Here is a 13,618-nt window from a genome sequence, read left to right as displayed (position 1 = left end):
GGTTTACCCCATGTGACCTAGACCACAGTGTGAAGAGATAACATGACCCTAAACCTAAAAAAGGAGGTCAGAGTTTAGAAATTCTTTATATTTCTGGTAAAAACATCCCGTTTACTCGAGAGTTTGGAGGACAAGAGTTTGAGAGTATCATGAGGACGTGTGGTCTAGTGCTTGAAACGGGTTTACCTGGGTCTTAGCTTTGCTGAAATGTTGAAATGTGTAAATAAAATAGTATAGAAATAGAGGGAGGAGAGTTTCTGAGCATCCATTGGTCAGTTTCACATAAAAGCATGAACGACCACATAAATCCACCAATTACAGATGAGAGGCAGATGACCAACACCAGTTCGACACAGCGAGAGGCAGAGGAGTGTATCTCGACCCGTCTTTATACCCTTGTAACTCTGTAAGTGTAAGTGAGTCACGTACCATCTGCCAGGGAGATGCAATGGAAAGGGCGGAGTCTACAGATCAAAAATATTAGAGACATCGGATTTGATGCAACAATGACTCAACAGAATCTTTGTCTTATCTGACCATAAAAACTTTGCCATAACTTTTATGTTAATGAGGAGTGAATGTAAACAACCCCCACATCTGTAACCTCTGGCCCAGTTCAGTAAAATGACAGGAAAAACTCCAGCCCAGAGAGAAAGAGTGAGCACGAGAGAGCGACAGAAGCGAGAGAGCGTGACAGAGAGAGCTTAACACTTAAACATCAATCATGAGCCCCTCCAAACTGAATACAGTCTGTTTAATATTAAACAAAAGCAGCTGCAGAGCGGCGTTCACTCCCGGAGGCTGGCTTCTTCTTCAGTCTGACGAGTGTGTGTGTGTGTGTGTGTGTGTGTGATCAGTTTAGATGTGCTGGGAGCTCAGAGCATTTAAACCCATTTCCACACACACTCATCGTGTGTGTACTGCCGGACAAGAGCCTGTTCATCCTAAAAGTCTTTGTTTTGGTGCTCAGCCTTCAGTTGGAGAGGGCTTAGAGATGTTAGCATTGTTTACCAATTAGGAGTCAGAGGGAAAGTGTGTGTGTGTGTGTGTGTGTGTGCGCGTGCATGCATTTTCATAACAGAAATATTCTGAATTTGGTCAAACACAGCAAAAAACAGTTTAGCAAAATGTTCCTGAATATGACCATATGAACATTACAACAACACAAAAGTATTGGGACACCTGCTAATTCACTGTCTCTTCTAAAATCAAGGGTATTAAAAGAGCTAATCCTGCTTTTGTTGGAGTGACTGTCTCTACTGTCCAGAGAAGAAGACTTTCTACTAGATTCTGGAAGAACATTGCTGTGAAGATTTGATTGCATTCAGGTGTCAATAGCGTTAGTGAGTTTAGGATGTTGGATAATTGATCACCACCCCAACTTATCCCAAAAGTACTGGATGGAGCTCCTCCACCATCATTCCAGAGAACACAGTTCTTCCACTGCTCCACAGCTCCTCAATGCTGGGGGGCTTTATACCCCTCTAGCCCACGCCTGGCATTAGGCAGCATGGAGCCAATAGGGTCATGATGTTGATCTGCTCCAGGGGGTCCTATTCTATTGGCAGTACTTCTTCTCTACAAGGACTAGACAAGCTGTGTGTGCATTTGCACATCTGTGTCAGTAATGGGTGCAGCTTAAAGTATCTGAATGCATTCATTAGAAGCATTAATTATCTGGGTCCAGTGGCTCCTGTCTGTCGAGGGGTGGATCTACAGATCAGGCAGTGAGTGAACAGTCAGGTCTTGAAGGTGATGAAGGTGATGACGCAGGACAAATGGACAAGCGTAAGAATCTGAGACACTTTGACAAGAACCAGACAGTTATGTTCTAGATAATGACTGGGTCAGAACATCTCCAGAACATCAGGCACCAGGTCTTGTGGGGTGTTCCTCCCCGTATGCAGTGGTCAGTACCTACCAAAAGTGCTCCAAGGAAGGGCAAACCGGCGACAGGGTCATGGGCGGCCGAGGTTCACTAATGGATGCTAATGGAGGTCCCACCCACCTCACAGCTTACAGGACTTGGTGCCAGATACCACAGGTTACTTTTAGAGGTTGTGGAGTCCATGCCTCAAATGGTCAGATCTGTTCTGCAGCACAAAGGGGGACAGACACAATATTAGGAAGGTGGTACTAATGTTATGGCAGATTGTCTCATGTTTGAGATCAGCTCAGTAACTCTTCACACGCCCTACTTTCCAGCTGAAAGACGGAAGGTGAGAAGGGGGATCTGATACGAGGTGTTCAGGCTGGTGAAGTTATCTGAGGTGAGAACTGATGATTATCTGATGTGTCTGATTATCTTAAAGACACTGCTGACCAAGAGCCCCCTGCAGGCCTCAGAGGCGTTTGGGAGACACTCCGACAGTCCAGTCGTCTGGACAAACGATGCCCCCTTCTCCACGTCAACTACGAGAACTTACTGTTTAGTGACCATCCCAGACCTACCACATCGTCCACACTGTTACCTTCATCTGGGAGTCTGTGGGTGGTTTTAATGTTTTGGCTCATCGGTGCGTTTATAAGCCCATGTCCTGACACTGCGTAAAAACAAATGTGTGTGTGTGTGTGTGTAATGCTGATGCAGCCCCGCAGCCTCTTAAAGTCGTAAAGTTATATCAGCCCATAGGTCCTGTTTACTGCGTTTACTGTCATCCTCAATCACAGACACTTCTGCTGCCTTTTATCATCGATTTCACACCGAGTCAAAGTCAGCGAAGCTCAGGGCTTTTACAGACTCAATTAGAGACGAGACCAAAGAGGAACGAACAGAACAGAACAGAACAGAAAGCTCTACTAGACTCATTTCAAAGCCTTTCTGGATTGGTGTAGATTTTAGTTATTAATGGAGCCTCTTCATGTTTGGTCTCTTCTGCCGTAATCAGACGTCTATGGGAATGTTTATTAAACTGTCACTCTTCCTGGCAGACAGTTTAGGACTTGAAAGACGACACAGATGTTCAGTTGAAAGAAAAACAAAACCCAGATTTTCTGTCAAAGTTCAGATTTGCTCCATCACTGCCAAAAACCCGTCTGAGGAGAGATCCACCACGCTGCTCCTTCTGCATACGGAGCGTTTGTGAGGCTGTAATGCTGAAGCATCTGGAGTTACACTGCCCATCAAAAGCTGCAGAGCTTCTCACCTTCTCTTCAAAACGTCTGGGAGTTTTAGTCACTGTTGCTCAGAAAAAACTCCTGTTAAGGTTTACTGATGGTGAAGCAGCTGTGTGGCCTACTAATGCTGTGGGTAGAGGGACATCCTTGGTCTGAAGAGCAGAAGATGATGATCTGGCTGTTAAAAGCACAGACTGAAGCTCCTTTAGGCCCAAAGGTGATTTAAACACCTGAAGGGTTTGGGTGATGAAATCAAAACAAGGGGAGAAAGTGAACAGTTAGTAATACGGTCACCAATATTTGTATAAATAAATAAATAAATAAATATAGAATGAAATGAAAATTGTTTTTTTTTTTTGTAGTTTAAAAAGTAATTTCGGTAATTTCTATTGGTCCAGTCATCATGAATATCTGACAAATTGTAAAAGTAAAATTGCCAGATTTCACATTATGTTAAAATATGAAAATTGAAGATTTACATGATTGTTTTCCCCTTTAAATGTATCTAATTACAGTAAAATGTAATCATTTATTTCTAATGTTTTTCAATCCAATATGGAAGGCTAATTTCCCCAAACCTTGGTCATGTGAACTCCCCCCCCCCCTCCCCTCCCCCCATCACTAGCACTAGTACCCTAAGCTCGGAGTAAAATCACAGCTCCCCAGCTCCAATACAACAGCCTCCAATAACAGACGCCTGTGCTGACCATCATCACACTAGGAGTGATATGAGGAGGAAGTGCCAATCAATCATCAACCCCCTGAAGGAGCGAAGCCAGTTGTGCTCTCTCTGATTCGGACTGCTGATGGCAAGCAGCATCTTCAGATCATTGCGGCAGTGCCTTAGTCCTCTGGACCACTCGAAGCCCCCAATCTTATTGGATTTTAATATTAAACCCTGTTTTTGCAAAAGGAGTTCATTTATAGAGGAACTTAATTAAGCAGTTTACTGTTCTACAGTGGAGGTTCTAGATAAGCTCCCCCAGTCAGAGCTGTGGTTCTACAGTGGAGGTGAAGGGAAGCAGACGTCTGAAGCTCTAATAAAAGCTCCTCACAGAAAGTTCTTCACCTAATGGTGATGAAGACGCTGCCTGATGCCTGAGACACGGTTCTACCAGAGTTCTGAGAAGAGCTCGACTCTAGAACCTGCTTTTAAAATCAGATCATTAAAATGGTGGAGGGATACATGCTGCAGGGTGTAGTGCAGCTACAGAAAGTAGTCCCTAAAGAGAACTGGATTAGTTGAGATTCTCCACTATTTTACCACCACCACCACCACCACCACCACCATCATCATCATTCCATATAAAACTCGTGACTCGTGTAGCTGCACTGGTGGGTTTGGATAGGAAATTAATTATGGGCTATATTTGTGTTGTAGTCATGGCGACCGACGTCTGATACCAGGGACCACCACTGTAAAGAAATCAGAGTGGGTCAGTTTCTGAAGAGTGAGAAGAACCACACACACCCCTTCTGGCACACTGAATCATGCAGAGAATTTTGATCAATTGAATTTTCTGAAAAAAATAAGTGTCCTAGAAATGTTTGACAGGAGGCCTCGTCCTTCCCGTCCTTCCCGTCCTTCCCTTCCTCCTCCTCCTCCTCCTCGTAAATGTTTCTGAGTCTCTGAGAATTACATCCAGCCTCCTTCCTCGGTTTAACTGAATCACCTTGAGCAGTCCGCTAAAGAGCCTGCAGTTTGAAGTTTGGGTTTCCTGTTTGTGCTTCTTTCTCGCCCTCCCCTGGGTGTTGGTTCGTCGTGCATGTTAACCAGCGTACTCTGGCATATGATACACAGCCAGTTTCACCCCAGAGCTTCTTTGTTTCTTGGCCCTGGCGAGGCTTTTTGTTTGTTTCTATTCACCTGAATTTCATTCTGCCCCTGAAAAACCCTTTACACCAGTCCTGCCCACAACACTCGTCAGTGTGTATTAGCGCCGTATCTCCCCCTGCCAGACGGAGCGTGTAAATGCCTGGAAAACCTGTGCTAATTGAGCCGAGAGACAAATAAGTACTGGTTGGCTGACCCACGGCTTACCTCCTCACTTTGAACCTGGTCACGTGACATGTGGTCATGCATTCGCAGGGCTGGAGGAGATTGCTCTTGGGCCTTTCTTGGCCCCAACTGTGTACGCCTCCTCTTATATTCAGCTTAATTAGTTTGTTTATACGAGTGGAGGAACTGAGCCTATAAACCTCCAGCCCCTCCCACACCAGGGTCTGTGGAAGAGTAGACGCTTTATTAAAACCCGGGTGTGTGTTTTGCTCTTGTTTTTAACATTCAGACAAATGTTAGAGTGAAAATCAAATATAGATATAATTACAGAAGAGTTCAATAATTATAAAATTACAGCCTTCAAAAACAATCATCACCTTAGCGGAGGTGTTGATGTTCTTCAGTATTTGTATAGTACACCACAAATGGAGGTTCTTTAGTATTAAACTTAGAGTATGGCGACTCCTGCACCTGTCAGAATCTTTCAAAGCTGGTTGCAATGGGATTGCTAGGTGGTTGCTATAGTATCCCAGGTAGTAGCTATCCTGTTGTGAAATGGTTGCTAGGTGGTTACTATGGTATCCCATTGGCTGCTACATTGTTGTCATTATGGTTGTCATGGTAGTATGGCATCCCAAGTTGTAGCTATGCTGTTGGTAAGTGGTTGCTAGATGGTTGCAATGGAGCTCCTAGGCGGTTGCTGTGTTCTTGCTAAGTAGTCGCCAGCTGGCTGTTCTTTATTTACAAGGAAAACTTGTTGATGCACCTTTAATGTCATTTTTAAAAGGTGGTTGCTAAGCAGTTGCTATGGTATTCCATTCATTGACAGCTAAATTGCTGTCAGTATCAATAGTGGTCATGATGGTATGGCAATCTCAGGTGGTCACTATGCTGTTGGTAAGTGGTTGCTAGATGGGTGCCATGTTCTTGCTAAATTGTTGCTATGTGGTTGTTCATAAAATGGAAACCTCTTGTAGATGCACCTTGAAGAATCTTTAAAAGGTGGTTGAACTCTGGTTGCTAAGTGGACGCTATGGTATCCCAGTGGCTGCTAGAAAGTTGTCGTCATTATGATATCCCAGTGGTTGCTAGTTGATTGTCATAATAGTTCTTCATATACAAGAAAAACCTGTAGATATTCTCTAGGGAGTTTGCTAGATGATGGTTATGGTATCCTTTTGATATGTCGTTGGTAAGTGGTTGCCAGGAGGTTGCATTGTTGATGTTGAGTGGTTGCACCTTTAGTGTCATTTTTAAAAGATGGTTGCTATGTGGTTGCAATGGTATCCCATGGTATCCCTGCTAAATTGTTGTCAGTGTGGTGGTCATGATGGTATGGCATTCCAGGTGGTCGGTATGCTGTTGGTCAGTGGTTTCTAGGTGGTTGCTAGCAGACTGTTCTTTATAAACAAGGAAAACTTGTTGAAGCACCTTTAATGGAATCTTTGAAAGGTAGTTGCTATGCTGGTTGCCATGTTCTTGCTAAATGGTTGCTATGTGGTCATTCTTCATATAAAAGGAAGACCTCTTTTGTTACGGGACGGTCAGGGAGCAGACCCCAGTGCAGAGAGGAAGCCTGTAAGGACAGGCCTTAATGTGTGAGGTAAGGTTAATGTATGTGTGGTTGAAGTGGTAGTGCTACTGACACCATGTGGGAGACTGGGGTTCGATTCCCAGTCTGGGTGACTAATCTGCGCTACACCAATGAGAGTCCTTGGGCAAGACTTCTAACACTATATGAGTAACCCTGGAAGTCGCGCTGGATAAGAGCATCAGCTAAATGCCATAAATATAAATGTGTGGTTAATGTGACTGGGAGCTTTTGTGTACTCGGGGGAGAACAGTTGCTCCCAGCTGGGTTTGAACCAGCAACCCTGGCAATGGAGGTACAGGTAATTGGTGAAGTTGCACCCCTTAAAGCAATAAAAAAGGCGGGAAAACCAAACAAAGGAGATGCCAAGATGGCGTAGACCAGACTTAGGATAGCTAGCACTATCAACTGATGAAAAGCAAATGCACCTCTCTTTCTCTCTGGAGAGGGAACTAACTGAAGTAGCTCCTAAAACAAAGGAACTGAGGATCAATGTTTCACTTAAACACTTTAGCAGTGATCTCTTCAGCTTACTAAACATACTTTAACATACTTTTCTCCTTCCTTTTTAAAACTGTTTCCTTTTCAGCTTGCTCTCTTTTATCTTTTCAAGCTTCTCTCTTTCTTTTCTTCATCTTTTCAAACTTTTCTTTCATCTTTTCACACCTCTTACACCTCTTTGTACCGTACCGGTCACCCCTCTACAAAGGTGTGACAGAGCAGGGCCCTTTGTCACATCTTTAAATGCTGTGACCACCAGGTGCCTCTGGTTTGCACTGATTACCTCTAGGATCTCTGGGGATTGGAGTTCCCTTGGGTAACCGTGCCTCGCCGCTGTCGCCCTCTGCTGGTTGGTGGTGGCAGACCCCTTACACTCTTGTAGTTGCACCTTTAAGAATCTTTAAAAGGTGGTTGATCTCGGGTTGCTAGGTGGTCGCTATGGTATCCCAGTGGCTGCTAGATAGTTGTCGTTATGGTTGGTTTCCCAGTGGCTGCTAGAGGATTGTCATAATAGCTGTTCTTCATGTACAAGAGAAACCTGTAGATGCTTGTCTAGGAATATTTACATTTAAATATTTATATTTAGTTATTATTTAAGGAGTTTGCTAGGTGGTTGCTATGGTATCCCTTTGCTATGCTGTTGGTAAGTGGTGGCCAAGTGGTTGTCTTTCATATACGAGGAAAATGCTGCTAGAGTGTCGAGCTAACATTCCTGGTTGGTAACGTTGAGAGTTCAGTAGATGGCAGTGACAAACCGTGAGCCTGTTTTAATACGGGTAAGACTCGAGAAAGAACTGGACCTTAATGAACCCCTAATTAATGCTCCTCTCTGCTTGTCGCCAGCCAGATGTCAGATGAGGAATTCACTGCCTTTCAGACTCGATAACTGAACAAGCTCTGACGAGCTACTGTATGAAGGCTCAGTATTTAGCAGAAGTGAAAGCTGGCAGTGAATGGCTCACACTGATGAAGGTGCTGCGAGCTCCAGCGCCAACACCAGCGACGCTTGTAGTTCAGCAAGAACATAGCGGGAGGCAGGAGGAGGGCCGACTGATTACAAGCGGCAGCTTCAAAGAAATCCAATGAAAACAGCTCCTGCAGAATTTGGCAGTCAGGGATTCACCAGGTATACAGATGTTCATCTCCATCCTCGTTGTTCGAGCAGAACAGCACACACACACACACACACACACACGGGTGGAACACAAACCAGCCAGTGTTGTTAGACAAATGTCTAAATAAAGACTGTGTCATGTTCCTGCGAGCGGGCGAGTGAAGAGTTGTCAGAGTTCAGTGACGACTTTCTGGTCTCATCTCCCTGGGAAACTTGTACTGAAGATATTAAAAATGATCTATCTATATTTTACCTCCCTCCCCCTGCAGCCGGAAACAGAGAGGACTGTACAACCTGCACAACACCGCAAGCAGCGCTGAGACAGGTGCTGCTGTGGCCAGACTCTCAAACCGGGAATACACCTACGCTTTCACACTTTCACACTTTCACAGTGTTTGAATATGTAGTACAAGTCAAACACCAGCTGTATAAACCAGAACGTCGCAGCTGAAGAAGACCAGTTAAACTTTAATGGGACATTTTCATCCCAAGTGGTTGCTATGGTGTTGCTAGGTGGTTGCTATATTGTTGCTAGGTGCTTAGCAACCCCATAGCAACCACTTGGGATACCATAGTAACTGCCTAACAACCACTAATAAACTCCATAGCAAACACCTACCAACACCATAGCAATGACCTAACCACACTAGTTACAGGTAGTTAGGTCATTGCTATGGTGTTGGTAGGTGTTTGCTATAGAGTTTATTAGTGGTTGTTAGGCAGTTACTATGGTATCCCAAGTGGTTGCTATGGGGTTGCTATAGTGTTGCTAGGTGTTTGCTATATTGTTGCTAGGTGATTGTTATAGTGTGGTTAGGTTGTTGCTGTGGTAATGGCAGGTGTTTGCCATGGAGTTGCTTAGTGGTTGTTAGGCACTTACTGTGGTATCCCAAGTGCTTGCTAGCTATGTTGTTGCTAAGTGGTTCCTATGTTGCTATAGTGTGGCTAGGTAGTTTTTATGGTGTTGCTAGGTGGTTGCTGCAGAGTTGTTTAGTGGTTGCTAAGAAGTTGTTGCCATTGTGTGGCTAGGTAGTGGCTTCCAGGTGATTGCTATGGTTTTGCTAAGGGATTGTTATAGTGTGGTTAGGTAATTGCTATGGTGTTGCTAGGCATTTGCTATGGAGTTGCTTAGTGGTTGTTAGGCAGTTATGTTATCCCAAGTGGTTGCTAAGTGGTTGCTAGGACATTGCTATAGTGTGGCTAGGTAGTTCTAATGGTGTTGCTAGGTGGTTGATGTGGGGATGTTTAGTAGTTGCTCGGTGGTTATGGTGGTATCCCAGGTGGTTGCTATGGGGTTGCTAGCTAGTTGCTATGGTGTTGCTAGGTGGTTGCTATATTGTTGCTAGGTGTTTGCTATGGAGTTGCTTAGTGCTTGTTAGTCAGTTACTATGATATCTCTATGTTAGGCTAGTTTCTAGGCCAGGTTCTATGGTGTTGCTAAGTGGTTGCTATGGTGTTGCTATTTTGTTGCTAGGTGATTGTTATAGGTGTGGTTAGGCCATTGCTATGGAGTTAGTAGGCATTGCTTAGCACCTTTTAGGCAGTTACTTTTGTATTCCAAGTGGTTGCTAGGAGGTTGCTAGGCAGTTGTCATCGTATCCCAGGTGGTTGCTACGGTTTTGCTACATTTTGCTATGGTGTTGCTTAGCGGTTGGTAGTATGTTGCTCTGCGGTTACTATGGTATACCAGATGGTTGCATATGGGGTTGCTAAATGGCTGTGAGATGGGTGCTATGTTGTTGCCTGCCATAGTATATCAGGTGGATGCTGTGATGCTGCTTAGTGGTTGCCTGGGTGTTGCTATGGTGGAACAGTCATAAACAGTGTGGTAAATCCATACAAACACTATTAATTCAGCGCATTTCAGCTTTTCCATCTAAACACATCAGAATATGTGTCAAAGAACCCTTAGAAGCCCCTTTATTTTCAGAGGGTAGTGTTTAGTAAAGGACAGTCATTCTTTTTTAAGGTTCCACTTTGAGCTGCCACACACACACACACACACACACACACACACACACACACGCTCACACACACACTCACACACACAGGGACAGCTGCGGAATAAAAAAGATTTCCATGAGCTCAAAGTGTTTCTGACAGTGAGCAGCAGCACGTATAACCCTTACATTAAATCAACTTAGGCTGAACTCCAACGCTGGACTGAAAGGCTCTTTTTCTTCCCTGCAGACGTTCTGCCGGAGTAAATAAGAGCTTATCCTCTGGTTTCACTTCAGATAGGAATAGTCACTGCACGCTGATCCTCTGAGTGTTTACACTTGTTTTTTTTTAACAGCAGCTCAGAGCCTCATAGAGCCTCATGATACAACTAGCTCTGCTGCTGCAGCCTCGACCCTGCACACGAATCAGCATCTCAGCTAGAATCAACACCCCCCCCCCACCCCCACACCCCCCCAAAGCCTAACCTGGGCTTTAACAGAGCACTGATGTTTGCCGTAGATAGATTGGTTGCAGTAGGATGTGCTGTGGCTCATCTTCTCATGTTCCCAAAGCAATGCCATCTACCAAGTTTCCCTCCAGTGGAATGGGGGGCTGCCACTGTTGGGCCCTTGAGCAAGGCCTTCACCCTCTCTCTGCTCCCCGGGCGCTGGAGTGGGCTGCCCACCACTCTGGTGGTGTGTGTGCTCACTACCCCCTAGTTCACTAGTGTGTGTGTGTTCACTACCACAGATGGGTCAAATGTGGAGGACACATTTCGCCGTACAGAGTACAGTGACAGCCACCTGCACCTGCTAGCTAGCTCACTGCATGCATCACTACTGTCATCCCTGAATGCAATCAAATCCTCACAGCAATGCTCCTTCTCCAAAACCTAGTAGAAAGTCTTCTTCTCTGGACAGTAGAGACAGTTACTACAACAGGAGTAGCAGGATCAGCTCCTGATTTCAGAAGAAACAGTGAATGAGCAGGTGTCCCAATACTTCTGTCTACATTGTGTACTTTTACTTACTTTTACTGCAGTTATTATTTTACATATTTTATATATTTAATAGACAGTGAAAGAGCCGCTGGAATATAAATAATAATAATTTAATAATAATGAGGCTGTTTCTCCTGGTTTCCTGCAGAAGGACTGGTGGAACTCAGGGAGCCGCTGACCTCGTCTCAGTAGGAGGTGCTGATGTAAGGGAAGCTGGGACTGAATCGGGACGCTGCTTTGGATGACATGGATGCTAAAAGCCTGGTGTGTGCTGGTATGCCTGAATGTGAGTGTGTGTGTGTGTGTGTGTGTGTGTGTGTGTGTGTGTATAGAGGAGTGAGTGTAAGACAGTCAGGCTGACCGCTCTGACCCTGACCACTCCTCTACAGAGAAAAGCCCCTTAGGGCCTGGTGTAATGGAAAAAGAGATGGAGCATACACCTGTGTGTGTGTGTATATGTGTGTGTGTGTGTGTGTGTGTGTGTGCTTGTGTATATGTGTCCAATATAAGCTCCTGTGGTGTGTGTGTGTGTGTGGGGGGGGGGGGGGGGTGCTGGTGTTTTTCCATTGTGTTCTATTCAAGTGTGTGTAAATAACTCAAACTTCAGCAACATGAAGGAGCTTTTACTATTGTTATTGTTATTGTTATTATTATTATTATTATTATTATTATTATTATTTTGACTTGTTTTATGTACTGAAGGTGTTTTATTCCATGGGTGGATTATTTGGCTTGTATTAAGCATTATGTCTTGAAATAAGCAACATAATTTTATTAAGTACAGTAGAAAAAATGACTTAAACATGTACAAATGTCTAAAATCAAGTAAATAATGATAAATAAAATATTTAAATTAGAATAAAAACATATTTACTTTAGTTTTTTGTTTAGTTTTTAGAGGTTTCTCTTTTTCTTCCTCGTGCTCTTTGGGAGGATCTTTTTGAGTCTTGGTTCCTCTGAGTGGATGTTCCTCATGTTGTCTGGGAATTCATCAGGTGATCAGATGATCAGAAAACCTGGATCTCTGTAAAGCTGTTTTAGTGTGTTTGAGTTTGGAAATCTCTTCATGAGGCAAACTGCACTCCTCAGTAATAATAATAATAATAATAATAATAATAATAACTAGGACTAATCCAGTCTGGACGACGATCAGAGGCGTTCAGGCTGTACTGGGTTGGTTCTGGCTGTATTAACCCCAGACCAGCTGATCACAGAGGCACAGTTATTCAGATCACACAATTCAGACACTAAGGCAGTTTATTAATGCCACATTTACATAAATACAATTTAAAAAATCAAAGAGCATAAATCCTTCTATAGAAGTATAAAGCCCAAAAACTTCATCAAACTAAAAGATCTAAACAAAAGAAAGTGAGTGGAGAGGAAACCGTGGATCTGAGGAAAAGGAAGGAAGAGTAATTAGTGAAGTCTTTATTATTAAACTGCGGCTGATCATCACCTGCTGCAGTGGGAGAGTTTGAGCCCAATGAAAAGCGAGTGGTGAGTTTTGATCATCTGACGGCTGAACGAGAGCGTCTCCTCGCCGCGGCCTGCAGGGCGGTTGGAGACAGGTGTGTGCTGGAATGGAGACGGCTGAGCTCGGAGAGAGACGTTTAACCCCAGGCTTTTCACTCAGATCTATCAGGAAGAATTAATTCCTCCATAAGTGAAATCTTTATCTCATATTTACGAACAGATCAGAGCTCGGCCTGCGTGCAACATCGGGCCATGCGAACACCTCGCTGAGCGACCTTCCAGCCACTGAACTAAGACAAAGGTCACAGGGCTAGCTGGCTAAGTAAGCGACTGCATGAGTAACTAACGAACTACATAACGAAAACCAATCAAATTAGGTAATTAACTGACTAAATACCTCAAAAACAAAGTAACCATTTAATTAAGTGACTAACTACCTAAGTAACCACGTAATTACGTAAATACCTACTTAAGTAATTAAGGAAATAAATAACTTTTATCTAAGTAACTATTTAATTCATTAAGTGACTAACGACCTAAGTAGCAAATTAAGTAATTATGACTCTCAGTCACTAACTATGTACTTATAACCATCTCAGTAACAAAGTAATTAAGTGACTACCTACTTATGTAATGAACTAATTAAAAAACTGTCCACCTAAGTAACTAATTAAGTAATTATATGACAGTAACTAAGTAATGAAGTGACTACGTAATTTAGACTACTTAGGTAAGTAATTATATTATAACTACCCCCATAACTGAGTAATTAAATGACTACCGAAACAACAAAGTAATTAAATGACTAAGTAATCATATAAGTAATTAAATAAATAAATCTCATTCTGTAACTAAGTAATTAAATGACTACCTAAACAA

The 13,618-nt window shown here is 43.5% G+C and overlaps 1 long non-coding RNA gene across 1 annotated transcript in view; it reads left to right on the top strand.

Moving 5' to 3' along the window:
• LOC140564692 (uncharacterized) overlaps positions 1-11,767 on the top strand; it is a 40,131-nt gene extending 28,364 nt beyond the window's left edge. The window contains exon 3 of the long non-coding RNA XR_011980539.1: positions 11,412-11,767. This is a non-coding gene — a long non-coding RNA (uncharacterized lncRNA). The remainder of the gene's footprint in view (positions 1-11,411) is intronic.
• The last annotated feature ends 1,851 nt before the right edge of the window (positions 11,768-13,618 follow it).

The sequence above is a fragment of the Salminus brasiliensis genome, chromosome 10, assembly GCF_030463535.1.
Source record: "Salminus brasiliensis chromosome 10, fSalBra1.hap2, whole genome shotgun sequence".
Taxonomy (NCBI): domain Eukaryota; kingdom Metazoa; phylum Chordata; class Actinopteri; order Characiformes; family Bryconidae; genus Salminus; species Salminus brasiliensis.
Note: the sequence above shows the minus strand (reverse complement) of the source record. Positions and strands in the feature narration are given on the sequence as shown.